Genomic DNA, 14241 nt, shown 5'->3' on the forward strand with positions numbered 1-14241 from the left:
AAAAAAATTCTGAGGTGGAAAATCGACCAAAAATTTCAAAATAGGGCAACCTTCCAAGAAGAAAATTTCAAGAGATATATTGTACTCCCAATTGTTTCCTTTTTTTTAACAGAAAAGAAAACGGTGGAGAAATATGATGAGTTTTACGCATTTTCAAAGACATGCAAACCCAAATTACAAAACCCTATCAGCACACAGCAGCCAGTAGTGCCATTAGCATAAAGGCAGCAAACAATAAATGCTAAATCGATTGTGGAGAAATGCATACCCTCGATTCTAAGGGGGACGTGGTAAGAGCCACTAATGAAAACACAAAGAAGGTGCTTTGAAAAGGGAAACACGGTGCTACCAGTCAATCAATCACACCCACTGCTGGGCCTATCACCTGAGAAAATGAGAATCAAAAAGTCACAGGCTGGCAATCCTGCACTCCAACAATATTTACCATAGCCAACACTTGGAAGCAATGAAAATGTCCATCAACCGAGGAATGCGCAAAGTAGAAGTGGTCCACGTGCACACTGGGGAATTACTCCAATAAAAACTAAAAATTAAATTTAAAAATCCAACAAAGGTAAGGAGACATCAGCTTGTGTGGGTTTGTCCGGGCACACTCCACTCTAATTTATAACCGAGAAACACCACAGGCCGCAAGGGCTTTTCCCTAGTTACCATGGTGGGGACATAGAAAGGCTGCCGCCCTCTGGCATTTACCTGCAAAAGCAGCTTTGAAGCCTGTGCTAATGGTCATTTCATAGGAACAAGTACTGCAGAACTGTAAATGAAACCTGCCCTCAAAATGTCTTGAGGGAGGTAATGGCCAAAACATTTGAAAATGTGACACATACTTTAAGAGAACACTTTGAAGAACTAAGGGGTAATCACAGGTTGAAAAATAAAAAGGACATGCCTTAAAGCTCAATTTCAATGGATTATGAGGCACAGGCGAATTCAACCACAAAGAGGTATCAGCTCACAGTTGTCAGAATAACCATCAGCAAGGAAACTACAAACAATAAATGCTGAAGGTGTTGTGGAGAAATGCATACCCTCAACTTCAAGTGGGACGTAACTTGAAAAGGGCCACGAATGAGAACAGAATGGAGGTGCCTTAAAAAGGTAAACATTGAGCTACCGTATGATCCAGCAGGCCCAATCCTCGACCTATAATCTAAGAAGAAAGAATTGGAAAGACACAGGCAGGCAAATCTGCATGGCACAGTATTACAATAGCCAAGATATGGAAGTAACCAAAAAGTCCACCAACAGATGGGTGGACAAAGAAGAACTCCTCCATGTACAGATGGAATATTCGCTAGTGAAAAAAATGAAACAATGCCATTTGCAGCACCATCCATGAGTCTAGACGTAATCACGCCAACTGTAGTAAGTGAGAAAGCAAAAGACACATATCCTATCATATCACTTTTAGGAGTTACTTAAAAATTGATACCAATGAAGATATTTCCACAGAGAAAGGCAATCACAGATTCATTAAAAAAAACATATGGTTCACCAAATAGAAAGGGATGAGGATTGGATACATTACCATATTGGGGTTAACAGAGATATACATACCATGTGAAATATATAATCACCAAAGACGTACGGAAGACCAGGAGAAGACTACTCAACATTGTGTCATAACCTACATGGGAAAAGGATGCGAGGAAGAATAGATACACGTATATGTGTGAAAGAACCACATCTTGCACACCTAGAACAAACAAACCATTGTAATCAAATTTGCTGGGATAAAAAATAAAAAGTAAATTACAATTATGAACAAGAAGTAATGAGACATAAACATAAAGTGCTTTTTTCCTGGCACATTCCATTCGAATTTACAACCTAGAACACCACTTCCATTAAGGCTCTGTTTCCCCAGTTACCAAATTTGGTAAAGGAGAAATGCTGCCACCTTGTGGCCGTTTCCTCCAAGAGCAGCTTTAAACTCACAGCTAATGGTCACTTAACATTCACAAGGACTCAGGGCTGTAAAGGACACCTGCCCTAAAAAATTGTGCTGAAGTAGGAAATGGACAAAAAAATTCAAAACAGGCAAATGTTTCAAGAAGAGAGTATGAGGAGTTAAGTTTTACTCACGCTCTTTTAAAAAAAAAGGAAAATGGATAAAAGCTCAACCTCAGGTAGTGTTAGACCCATGCAATCTAATCTACAAAAAGTTTCAACTTAGACCAGTCGACTGACCATCAGCAAAATGTCTACAAACAATAAATGCTGACGGGGTTTTCAAGAACTGTATCCCCTCTACCTGCTGGTGAGACGTAAAGGGGTAACAGCCAATAATGAGAAGAGAAAGGAGCTGTGTTTAAAAGTAAAAATGGAGGTACCATTCAATCCAGCAGGCGCACCATTGGACCTCTCACCTGAGAAGACAAGAATCGAGAAGACACAGGCCGCAAAAGCTGCAGTGCAGCCTTATTCACAATAGCCAAGACAGTGAAGCAATCAAAATATCCAACAAGAGGTGAATGGATAAAGAAGAAGTGGTCCATGTACACAATGGAATATTAGCCATGGAAAACAATGAACCATTGCTCTTTGAGGCACCACAAATGAGTCTGGAGATAATCACGAAACATGAGGTAACTCGGAAACCAAAGACCTGTATTCTATGATATCACTTATAGGCGTTATCTAATAACTGACACAAATGAATATATTTCCACAGAGAAAGACACTCACAGACTTAGAAAACAAACTATGCTCATCTAAAAGGAAAGGTGGGGGGAATGGATAAGTTAAGATTAGTGTTGCTCTATGTATACAAACACATAGTATATACATATCTCAAAAAGACCGACCATGGAGCAAGGGAGGTCTGTGGAACCCTCTGTAACATTTTACATGGGAAGAGGATCTGTACTTGAATAGACATATATAATGTACAAATGAACCAGATTGTGTACACCTAGGACAGACAATATTCGAAGCTTTACCACAATTAAAAAAAATTTTAAAACCAAGAAGAAATAATGAGACATAAACTTATGGGGGTTTCTCCAGGCACATTCCAATTTAATTTACAACCTAGGAACACGACTTCCAGAAAGGCTCTGCTGCCCTACTACCCAGATTTGGGAGTGGAGAAATGCTGCCTGCTTGAGGCCACTTCCCTCAACATCAGCTTTAAACCCATTGCTAAAGGTCACTAAATATTCACCAAACTTGCAGTTCGGGAAATAACACCTGCTCTCTAAAAAAATTCTGGGGTGGAAAATCGACCAAAAATTTCAAAATAGGGCAACCTTCCAAGAAGATAGTTTCAAGACATATATTGTACTCCCAATTGTTTCCTTTTTTTTAACAGAAAAGAAAATGGTGGAGAAAAATGATGAGTTTTACGAATTTTCAAAGACACGCAAACCCAAATTACAAAACCCTATCAGCACACAGCAGCCAGTACGGCCATTAGCATAAAGGCAGCAAACAATAAATGCTAAATCGATTGTGGAGAAATGCATACCCTCGATTCTAAGGGGGACGTGGTAAGAGCCACTAATGAAAACACAAAGAAGGTGCTTTGAAAAGGGAAACACGGTGCTACCAGTCAATCAATCACACCCACTGCTGGGCCTATCACCTGAGAAAATGAGAATCAAAAAGTCACAGGCCGGCAATCCTGCACTCCAACAATATTTACCATAGCCAACACTTGGAAGCAATGAAAATGTCCATCAACCGAGGAATGCGCAAAGTAGAAGTGGTCCACGTGCACACTGGGGAATTACTCCAATAAAAACTAAAAATTAAATTTAAAAATCCAACAAAAGTAAGGAGACATCAGCTTGTGTGGGTTTGTCCGGGCACACTCCACTCTAATTTATAACCGAGAAACACCACAGTCCGCAAGGGCTTTTCCCTAGTTACCATGGTGGGGACATAGAAAGGCTGCCGCCCTCTGGCATTTACCTGCAAAAGCAGCTTTAAAGCCTGTGCTAATGGTCATTTCATAGGAACAAGTACTGCAGAACTGTAAATGAAACCTGCCCTCAAAATGTCTTGAGGGAGGTAATGGCCAAAACATTTGAAAATGTGACACATACTTTAAGAGAACACTTTGAAGAACTAAGGGGTAATCACAGGTTGAAAAATAAAAAGGACATGCCTTAAAGCTCAATTTCAATGGATTATGAGGCACAGGCGAATTCAACCACAAAGAGGTATCAGCTCACACTTGTCAGAATAACCATCAGCAAGGAAACTACAAACAATAAATGCTGAAGGTGTTGTGGAGAAATGCATACCCTCAACTTCAAGTGGGACGTAACTTGAAAAGGGCCACGAATGAGAACAGAATGGAGGTGCCTTAAAAAGGTAAACATTGAGCTACCGTATGATCCAGCAGGCCCACTCCTCGACCTATAATCTAAGAAGAAAGAATTGGAAAGACACAGGCAGGCAAATCTGCATGGCACAGTATTACAATAGCCAAGATATGGAAGTAACCAAAAAGTCCACCAACAGATGGGTGGACAAAGAAGAACTCCTCCATGTACAGATGGAATATTCGCTAGTGAAAAAAATGAAACAATGCCATTTGCAGCACCATACATGAGTCTAGACGTAATCACGCCACCTGTAGTCAGTGAGAAAGCAAAAGACACATATCCTATCATATCACTTTTAGGAGTTACTTAAAAATTGATACCAATGAAGATATTTCCACAGAGAAAGGCAATCACAGATTCATTAAAAAAACTTATGGTTCACCAAATAGAAAGGGATGAGGATTGGATACATTACCATATTGGGGTTAACAGAGATATACATACCATGTGAAATATATAATCACCAAAGGCGTACGGAAGACCAGGAGAAGACTACTCAACATTGTGTCATAACCTACATGGGAAAAGGATGCGAGGAAGAATAGATTCACGTATATGTGTGAAAGAACCACATCTTGCACACCTAGAACAAACAAACCATTGTAATCAAATTTGCTGGGATAAAAAATAAAAAGTAAATTACAATTATGAACAAGAAGTAATGAGACATAAACATAAAGTGCTTTTTTCCTGGCACATTCCATTCGAATTTACAACCTAGAACACCACTTCCAATAAGGCTCTGTTTCCCCAGTTACCAAATTTGGTAAAGGAGAAATGCTGCCACCTTGTGGCCGTTTCCTGCAAGAGCAGCTTTAAACTCACAGCTAATGGTCACTTAACATTCACAAGGACTCAGGGCTGTAAAGGACACCTGCCCTAAAAAATTGTGCTGAAGTAGGGAATGGACAAAAAAATTCAAAACAGGCAAATGTTTCAAGAAGAGAGTATGAGGAGTTAGGTTTTACTCACGCTCTTTTAAAAAAAAAGGAAAATGGATAAAAGCCCAACCTCAGGGAGTGTTAGACCCATGCAATCTAATCTACAAAAAGTTTCAACTTAGACCAGTCGACTGACCATCAGCAAAATGTCTACAAACAATAAATGCTGACTGGGTTTTCAAGAACTGTGTCCCCTCTACCTGCTGGTGAGACGTAAAGGGGTAACAGCCAATAATGAGAAGAGAAAGCAGCTGTGTTTAAAAGTAAAAATGGAGGTACCATTCAATCCAGCAGGCGCACCATTGGACCTCTCACCTGAGAAGACAAGAATCGAGAAGACACAGGCCGCAAAAGCTGCAGTGCAGCCTTATTCACAATAGCCAAGACAGTGAAGCAATCAAAATATCCAACAAGAGGTGAATGGATAAAGAAGAAGTGGTCCATGTACACAATGGAATATTAGCCATGGAAAACAATGAACCATTGCTCTTTGAGGCACCACAAATGAGTCTGGAGATAATCACGAAACATGAGGTAACTCGGAAACCAAAGACCTGTATTCTATGATATCACTTATAGGCGTTATCTAATAACTGACACAAATGAATATATTTCCACAGAGAAAGACACTCACAGACTTAGAAAACAAACTATGCTCATCTAAAAGGAAAGGTGGGGGGAATGGATAAGTTAAGATTAGTGTTGCTCTATGTATACAAACACATAGTATATACATATCTCAAAAAGACCGACCATGGAGCAAGGGAGGTCTGTGGAACCCTCTGTAACATTTTACATGGGAAGAGGATCTGTACTTGAATAGACATATATAATGTACAAATGAACCAGATTGTGTACACCTAGGACAGACAATATTCGAACCTTTACCACAATTAAAAAAAAATTTAAAACCAAGAAGAAATAATGAGACATAAACTTATGGGGGTTTCTCCAGGCACATTCCAATTTAATTTACAACCTAGGAACACGACTTCCAGAAAGGCTCTGCTGCCCTAGTACCCAGATTTGGGAGTGGAGAAATGCTGCCTGCTTGAGGCCACTTCCCACAACAGCAGCTTTAAACCCATTGCTAAGGGTAACTAAATATTCACCAAACTTGCAGTTCGGGAAATGACACCTGCTCTCTAAAAAAATTCTGAGGTGGAAAATCGACCAAAAATTTCAAAATAGGGCAACCTTCCAAGAAGAAAATTTCAAGAGATATATTGTACTCCCAATTGTTTCCTTTTTTTTAACAGAAAAGAAAACGGTGGAGAAAAATGATGAGTTTTACGAATTTTCAAAGACATGCAAACCCAAATTACAAAACCCTATCAGCACACAGCAGCCAGTAGTGCCATTAGCATAAAGGCAGCAAACAATAAATGCTAAATCGATTGTGGAGAAATGCATACCCTCGATTCTAAGGGGGACGTGGTAAGAGCCACTAATGAAAACACAAAGAAGGTGCTTTGAAAAGGGAAACAGGGTGCTACCAGTCAATCAATCACACCCACTGCTGGGCCTATCACCTGAGAAAATGAGAATCAAAAAGTCACAGGCTGGCAATCCTGCACTCCAACAATATTTACCATAGCCAACACTTGGAAGCAATGAAAATGTCCATCAACCGAGGAATGCGCAAAGTAGAAGTGGTCCACGTGCACACTGGGGAATTACTCCAATAAAAACTAAAAATTAAATTTAAAAATCCAACAAAAGTAAGGAGACATCAGCTTGTGTGGGTTTGTCCGGGCACACTCCACTCTAATTTATAACCGAGAAACACCACAGGCCGCAAGGGCTTTTCCCTAGTTACCATGGTGGGGACATAGAAAGGCTGCCGCCCTCTGGCATTTACCTGCAAAAGCAGCTTTAAAGCCTGTGCTAATGGTCATTTCATAGGAACAAGTACTGCAGAACTGTAAATGAAACCTGCCCTCAAAATGTCTTGAGGGAGGTAATGGCCAAAACATTTCAAAATGTGACACATACTTTAAGAGAACACTTTGAAGAACTAAGGGGTAATCACAGGTTGAAAAATAAAAAGGACATGCCTTAAAGCTCAATTTCAACGGATTATGAGGCACAGGTGAATTCAACCACAAAGAGGTATCAGCTCACACTTGTCAGAATAACCATCAGCAAGGAAACTACAAACAATAAATGCTGAAGGTGTTGTGGAGAAATGCATACCCTCAACTTAAAGTGGGACGTAACTTGAAAAGGGCCACGAATGAGAACAGAATGGAGGTGCCTTAAAAAGGTAAACATTGAGCTACCGTATGATCCAGCAGGCCCACTCCTCGACCTATAATCTAAGAAGAAAGAATTGGAAAGACACAAGCAGGCAAATCTGCATGGCACAATATTACAATAGCCAAGATATGGAAGTAACCAAAAAGTCCACCAACAGATGGGTGGACAAAGAAGAACTCCTCCATATACAGATGGAATATTCGCTAGTGAAAAAAATGAAACAATGCCATTTGCAGCACCATCCATGAGTCTAGACGTAATCACGCCAACTGTAGTAAGTGAGAAAGCAAAAGACACATATCCTATCATATCACTTTTAGGAGTTACTTAAAAATTGATACCAATGAAGATATTTCCACAGAGAAAGGCAATCACAGATTCATTAAAAAAAACTTATGGTTCACCAAATAGAAAGGGATGAGGATTGGATACATTACCATATTGGGGTTAACAGAGATATACATACCATGTGAAATATATAATCACCAAAGACGTACGGAAGACCAGGAGAAGACTACTCAACATTGTGTCATAACCTACATGGGAAAAGGATGCGAGGAAGAATAGATACACGTATATGTGTGAAAGAACCACATCTTGCACACCTAGAACAAACAAACCATTGTAATCAAATTTGCTGGGATAAAAAATAAAAAGTAAATTACAATTATGAACAAGAAGTAATGAGACATAAACATAAAGTGCTTTTTTCCTGGCACATTCCATTCGAATTTACAACCTAGAACACCACTTCCATTAAGGCTCTGTTTCCCCAGTTACCAAATTTGGTAAAGGAGAAATGCTGCCACCTTGTGGCCGTTTCCTCCAAGAGCAGCTTTAAACTCACAGCTAATGGTCACTTAACATTCACAAGGACTCAGGGCTGTAAAGGACACCTGCCCTAAAAAATTGTGCTGAAGTAGGAAATGGACAAAAAAATTCAAAACAGGCAAATGTTTCAAGAAGAGAGTATGAGGAGTTAAGTTTTACTCACGCTCTTTTAAAAAAAAAGGAAAATGGATAAAAGCTCAACCTCAGGTAGTGTTAGACCCATGCAATCTAATCTACAAAAAGTTTCAACTTAGACCAGTCGACTGACCATCAGCAAAATGTCTACAAACAATAAATGCTGACGGGGTTTTCAAGAACTGTATCCCCTCTACCTGCTGGTGAGACGTAAAGGGGTAACAGCCAATAATGAGAAGAGAAAGGAGCTGTGTTTAAAAGTAAAAATGGAGGTACCATTCAATCCAGCAGGCGCACCATTGGACCTCTCACCTGAGAAGACAAGAATCGAGAAGACACAGGCCGCAAAAGCTGCAGTGCAGCCTTATTCACAATAGCCAAGACAGTGAAGCAATCAAAATATCCAACAAGAGGTGAATGGATAAAGAAGAAGTGGTCCATGTACACAATGGAATATTAGCCATGGAAAACAATGAACCATTGCTCTTTGAGGCACCACAAATGAGTCTGGAGATAATCACGAAACATGAGGTAACTCGGAAACCAAAGACCTGTATTCTATGATATCACTTATAGGCGTTATCTAATAACTGACACAAATGAATATATTTCCACAGAGAAAGACACTCACAGACTTAGAAAACAAACTATGCTCATCTAAAAGGAAAGGTGGGGGGAATGGATAAGTTAAGATTAGTGTTGCTCTATGTATACAAACACATAGTATATACATATCTCAAAAAGACCGACCATGGAGCAAGGGAGGTCTGTGGAACCCTCTGTAACATTTTACATGGGAAGAGGATCTGTACTTGAATAGACATATATAATGTACAAATGAACCAGATTGTGTACACCTAGGACAGACAATATTCGAAGCTTTACCACAATTAAAAAAAATTTTAAAACCAAGAAGAAATAATGAGACATAAACTTATGGGGGGTTTCTCCAGGCACATTCCAATTTAATTTACAACCTAGGAACACGACTTCCAGAAAGGCTCTGCTGCCCTACTACCCAGATTTGGGAGTGGAGAAATGCTGCCTGCTTGAGGCCACTTCCCTCAACATCAGCTTTAAACCCATTGCTAAAGGTCACTAAATATTCACCAAACTTGCAGTTCGGGAAATAACACCTGCTCTCTAAAAAAATTCTGGGGTGGAAAATCGACCAAAAATTTCAAAATAGGGCAACCTTCCAAGAAGATAGTTTCAAGACATATATTGTACTCCCAATTGTTTCCTTTTTTTTAACAGAAAAGAAAATGGTGGAGAAAAATGATGAGTTTTACGAATTTTCAAAGACACGCAAACCCAAATTACAAAACCCTATCAGCACACAGCAGCCAGTACGGCCATTAGCATAAAGGCAGCAAACAATAAATGCTAAATCGATTGTGGAGAAATGCATACCCTCGATTCTAAGGGGGACGTGGTAAGAGCCACTAATGAAAACACAAAGAAGGTGCTTTGAAAAGGGAAACACGGTGCTACCAGTCAATCAATCACACCCACTGCTGGGCCTATCACCTGAGAAAATGAGAATCAAAAAGTCACAGGCCGGCAATCCTGCACTCCAACAATATTTACCATAGCCAACACTTGGAAGCAATGAAAATGTCCATCAACCGAGGAATGCGCAAAGTAGAAGTGGTCCACGTGCACACTGGGGAATTACTCCAATAAAAACTAAAAATTAAATTTAAAAATCCAACAAAAGTAAGGAGACATCAGCTTGTGTGGGTTTGTCCGGGCACCCTCCACTCTAATTTATAACCGAGAAACACCACGGGCCGCAAGGGCTTTTCCCTAGTTACCATGGTGGGGACATAGAAAGGCTGCCGCCCTCTGGCATTTACCTGCAAAAGCAGCTTTAAAGCCTGTGCTAATGGTCATTTCATAGGAACAAGTACTGCAGAACTGTAAATGAAACCTGCCCTCAAAATGTCTTGAGGGAGGTAATGGCCAAAACATTTGAAAATGTGACACATACTTTAAGAGAACACTTTGAAGAACTAAGGGGTAATCACAGGTTGAAAAATAAAAAGGACATGCCTTAAAGCTCAATTTCAATGGATTATGAGGCACAGGCGAATTCAACCACAAAGAGGTATCAGCTCACACTTGTCAGAATAACCATCAGCAAGGAAACTACAAACAATAAATGCTGAAGGTGTTGTGGAGAAATGCATACCCTCAACTTCAAGTGGGACGTAACTTGAAAAGGGCCACGAATGAGAACAGAATGGAGGTGCCTTAAAAAGGTAAACATTGAGCTACCGTATGATCCAGCAGGCCCACTCCTCGACCTATAATCTAAGAAGAAAGAATTGGAAAGACACAGGCAGGCAAATCTGCATGGCACAGTATTACAATAGCCAAGATATGGAAGTAACCAAAAAGTCCACCAACAGATGGGTGGACAAAGAAGAACTCCTCCATGTACAGATGGAATATTCGCTAGTGAAAAAAATGAAACAATGCCATTTGCAGCACCATACATGAGTCTAGACGTAATCACGCCGACCTGTAGTCAGTGAGAAAGCAAAAGACACATATCCTATCATATCACTTTTAGGAGTTACTTAAAAATTGATACCAATGAAGATATTTCCACAGAGAAAGGCAATCACAGATTCATTAAAAAAACTTATGGTTCACCAAATAGAAAGGGATGAGGATTGGATACATTACCATATTGGGGTTAACAGAGATATACATACCATGTGAAATATATAATCACCAAAGGCATACGGAAGACCAGGAGAAGACTACTCAACATTGTGTCATAACCTACATGGGAAAAGGATGCGAGGAAGAATAGATTCACGTATATGTCTGAAAGAACCACATCTTGCACACCTAGAACAAACAAACCATTGTAATCAATTTTGCTGGGATAAAAAATAAAAAGTAAATTACAATTATGAACAAGAAGTAATGAGACATAAACATAAAGTGCTTTTTTCCTGGCACATTCCATTCGAATTTACAACCTAGAACACCACTTCCAATAAGGCTCTGTTTCCCCAGTTACCAAATTTGGTAAAGGAGAAATGCTGCCACCTTGTGGCCGTTTCCTGCAAGAGCAGCTTTAAACTCACAGCTAATGGTCACTTAACATTCACAAGGACTCAGGGCTGTAAAGGACACCTGCCCTAAAAAAATTGTGCTGAAGTAGGGAATGGACAAAAAAATTCAAAACAGGCAAATGTTTCAAGAAGAGAGTATGAGGAGTTAGGTTTTACTCACGCTCTTTTAAAAAAAAAGGAAAATGGATAAAAGCCCAACCTCAGGGAGTGTTAGACCCATGCAATCTAATCTACAAAAAGTTTCAACTTAGACCAGTCGACTGACCATCAGCAAAATGTCTACAAACAATAAATGCTGACGGGGTTTTCAAGAACTGTGTCCCCTCTACCTGCTGGTGAGACGTAAAGGGGTAACAGCCAATAATGAGAAGAGAAAGGAGCTGTGTTTAAAAGTAAAAATGGAGGTACCATTCAATCCAGCAGGCGCACCATTGGACCTCTCACCTGAGAAGACAAGAATCGAGAAGACACAGCCGCAAAAGCTGCAGTGCAGCCTTATTCACAATAGCCAAGACAGTGAAGCAATCAAAATATCCAACAAGAGGTGAATGGATAAAGAAGAAGTGGTCCATGTACACAATGGAATATTAACCATGGAAAACAATGAACCATTGCTCTTTGAGGCACCACAAATGAGTCTGGAGATAATCACGAAACATGAGGTAACTCGGAAACCAAAGACCTGTATTCTATGATATCACTTATAGGCGTTATCTAATAACTGACACAAATGAATATATTTCCACAGAGAAAGACACTCACAGACTTAGAAAACAAACTATGCTCATCTAAAAGGAAAGGTGGGGGAATGGATAAGTTAAGATTAGTGTTGCTCTATGTATACAAACACATAGTATATACATATCTCAAAAAGACCGACCATGGAGCAAGGAGGTCTGTGGAACCCTCTGTAACATTTTACAAGGGAAGAGGATCTGTACTAGAATAGACATATATAATGTACAAATGAACCAGATTGTGTACACCTAGGACAGACAATATTCGAAGCTTTACCACAATTAAAAAAAAATTTTAAAACCAAGAAGAAATAATGAGACATAAACTTATGGGGGTTTCTCCAGGCACATTCCAATTTAATTTACAACCTAGGAACACGACTTCCAGAAAGGCTCTGCCGCCCTAGTACCCAGATTTGGGAGTGGAGAAATGCTGCCTGCTTGAGGCCACTTCCCACAACAGCAGCTTTAAACCCATTGCTAAAGGTCACTAAATATTCTCCAAACTTGCAGTTCGGGAAATGACACCTGCTCTCTAAAAAAATTCTGAGGTGGAAAATCGACCAAAAATTTCAAAATAGGGCAACCTTCCAAGAAGAAAATTTCAAGAGATATATTGTACTCCCAATTGTTTCCTTTTTTTTAACAGAAAAGAAAACGGTGTAGAAAAATGATGAGTTTTACGAATTTTCAAACACATGCAAACCCAAATTACAAAGCCCTATCAGCACACAGCAGCCAGTAGTGCCATTAGCATAAAGGCAGCAAACAATAAATGCTAAATCGATTGTGGAGAAATGCATACCCTCGATTCTAAGGGGACGTGGTAAGAGCCACTAATGAAAACACAAAGAAGGTGCTTTGAAAAGGGAAACACGGTGCTACCAGTCAATCAATCACACCCACTGCTGGGCCTATCACCTGAGAAAATGAGAATCAAAAAGTCACAGGCTGGCAATCCTGCACTCCAACAATATTTACCATAGCCAACACTTGGAAGCAATGACAATGTCCATCAACCGAGGAATGCGCAAAGTAGAAGTGGTCCACGTGCACACTGGGGAACTACTCCAATAAAAACTAAAAATTAAATTTAAAAATCCCAACAAAAGTAAGGAGACATCAGCTTGTGTGGGTTTGTCCGGGCACACTCCACTCTAATTTATAACCGAGAAACACCACAGGCCGCAAGGGCTTTTCCCTAGTTACCATGGTGGGGACATAGAAAGGCTGCCGCCCTCTGGCATTTACCTGCAAAAGCAGCTTTAAAGCCTGTGCTAATGGTCATTTCATAGGAACAAGTACTGCAGAACTGTAAATGAAACCTGCCCTCAAAATGTCTTGAGGGAGGTAATGGCCAAAACATTTCAAAATGTGACACATACTTTAAGAGAACACTTTGAAGAACTAAGGGGTAATCACAGGTTGAAAAATAAAAAGGACATGCCTTAAAGCTCAATTTCAACGGATTATGAGGCACAGGTGAATTCAACCACAAAGAGGTATCAGCTCACACTTGTCAGAATAACCATCAGCAAGGAAACTACAAACAATAAATGCTGAAGGTGTTGTGGAGAAATGCATACCCTCAACTTAAAGTGGGACGTAACTTGAAAAGGGCCACGAATGAGAACAGAATGGAGGTGCCTTAAAAGGTAAACATTGAGCTACCGTATGATCCAGCAGGCCCACTCCTCGACCTATAATCTAAGAAGAAAGAATTGGAAAGACACAAGCAGGCAAATCTGCATGGCACAATATTACAATAGCCAAGATATGGAAGTAACCAAAAAGTCCACCAACAGATGGGTGGACAAAGAAGAACTCCTCCATATACAGATGGAATATTCGCTAGTGAAAAAAAATGAAACAATGCCATTTGCAGCACCAA

Source organism: Eschrichtius robustus, chromosome 9, assembly GCF_028021215.1.
Source record: "Eschrichtius robustus isolate mEscRob2 chromosome 9, mEscRob2.pri, whole genome shotgun sequence".
Lineage (NCBI taxonomy): Eukaryota > Metazoa > Chordata > Mammalia > Artiodactyla > Eschrichtiidae > Eschrichtius > Eschrichtius robustus.